The sequence below is a fragment of the Myotis davidii genome, unplaced genomic scaffold (genome assembly GCF_000327345.1).
Source record: "Myotis davidii unplaced genomic scaffold, ASM32734v1 scaffold621, whole genome shotgun sequence".
Lineage (NCBI taxonomy): Eukaryota > Metazoa > Chordata > Mammalia > Chiroptera > Vespertilionidae > Myotis > Myotis davidii.
The window spans coordinates 161,131-163,535 of NW_006291207.1; positions in this window are offsets into that span (position 1 = coordinate 161,131).

A 2,405-nucleotide genomic window follows, 5' to 3' on the forward strand; every position below is an offset into this window, starting at 1 on the left:
CTTGTGAGGTGAAGAAGATTCGGCACATGATTGATTTCCACTCTATATACACTATCCATAAAATATCGATGAAATTAGGACTCTGCCTTTTCGTTGTTGTTGTTCAAGGGGCCATTTTATGCAAACTTTGAGTAATGGGAGAAGATTCCAAATGTGATGAGCACAGTTCCTTCCTCCATTGCCCTGTCAAACACTGTGTAAACCCTGATGTCATTCTCAAATGGTGTGTGACCTGGAGCCTCACTCTTTCAACTTCCCAGAGATCATAATAGCCAAGTTTTATCATTTATATAAATATTTTTGGACATTTTCCTTCCAACTACATTAAATGTTCTTTATTCTTTCACATTTTTACTCAGTTAATAATTCTGAAAACTGCAATACCTTTTACATGTTGCAAAAGGATGTTATATCTTAAGGAAAGTTATGTATAATGTGTCTTTAACTCAGACCTCTCTATGTGGATGACATGAGAAGCTTTTTGTCAGAGCATGATCCAAAAAGACATTTTTCATTAAGCCCTGATAGAATCATTAAAAACTTATCCTCCTCCTTTTCTAATGTTACATGTCAATTATATTTTAGTTTAGAGCTAAAATGGAATTTGGGAACAGAGCTGTTTATATATATAAGCAGGCTTCATATGATGACTGATACGGACACAGGTATTGGTAGCAGGGTACTTTTCTCTCCAGTGGTCGGCAAACTCATTAGTCAACAGAGCCAAATATCAACAGTACGATAGAAATTTCTTTTGAGAGCCAATTTTTTAAAACTTAAACTATATAGGTAGGTACATTGTTATTAACTTAATTAGGGTACTCCTAAGGCTTAGGAAGGGCCACACTCAAGGGGCCAAAAAGCCGCATGTGTCTTGCGAGCCACAGTTTGCCGACCACGGCTCACATTATTAATTTGCTCTTGCATCACACTTTAAGTACCTGTCTTAGATATGTGTGTCTTTCGGCATTTTAGTCTGAAAAATTGGAAGGCCCAAAGCAAGACCAAAGATTGATATAGTTTATCCCAGAGGAAGTTCTACTTGAGGTCTGCCATGCTTTCATTTCCCATCTTATTCCTTTTGCACTAATGGGTATGAAGGTGACACTGGCTCTCATTGGTTAAATGATCTTAGGATTCTTTAGCTTCACTATTTAGAAATGTGGGTCCCTTTTAATAAAAGAATTAACAATGGAAGCGTTTCAATTTATTGTTCTCTTCTCTTCCTGATATTGTGCCTTCATTATGTTTGAACTTTTTTTTTCTTTGTTTCATTTTTTCAGATAAGGATGAACAGAATAAAGGCAAGTCACATTAATGTATTTCACTTTGCACTTACTCATTTTCATTTGCTTATTTTGCATTTGTTTTCAACTCTCAAAGATCATCTTCCTTACACTAACATACACATGAAATTGTACATCATTTTTTCTTGTTTTGATATGATTTCAACTGAAGTTAGCTAAGTTCATTTCTTAGTTTACCACATTATTATTTCTTTGATGTCCCTGTCCTTACAATTTATGCAAATATTTCACTGCTGTTGGAAATGAAGACTGGTGCAGCCACTGAGGAAAACAGTATGGAGTTTCCTCAAAAAATTAAAAATGGAACTGCATTGGACCCAGTAATCCCACTTCTAGGAATATATCCCAAGAAATAAGAAACACCAATCAGACAGTACATATACACCCCTATGTTCACAGCAGCACAATTTACAATAGCGAGATTTAGAAACAGTCTCAGTGCCCATCAGCAGATGAATGAATTAGAAAACTGTGGCACATCTAAACAATGGAATACCATGCTGCTGTAAAAAAAGAAGGAATTCTCACCAACAGCATGGATGGAACTGAAAAGCATTATGCTAAGTAAAATAAGCCAGTAGGAGAAAGATATATATCACATGATCTCAGTCATTTGTGGAATATAATGAACAACATAAACTGATGGACAGAAATAGAGTCAGAGAAAAAAATGTTTTAGAATATAATAGAAGTAATCCTGTTATTTGCAGATTTTTAATATCTCCTACAACTTTTGTGATATTATATTATGTTAGTGCAGTTTTGGTAATATAATAATATTTAAAATCTATTTCTCTTGAAATATTAATGTTTATCGCATATAATGTTATTATATTTAAAATTTTTTTTAATTGTTTTATTGCTTAAAGTATTCATATTATGTTAGTACAGTTTTGGTAATATAATAATATTTAAAATTAATTTTTCTTCAAATATTAATGTTTATTGCATATACTAGAGGCCCGGTGCACAAAAATTTGTGCACTCGGGGGGTGAGGGGGGTCCGTCAGCCCAGCCTGTACCTCTCGCAGTCTGGGACCCCTTGGGAGATAATGACCTGCTGGCTTAGGCCTGCACCCCCTGTGGCAGAGGGCAGGG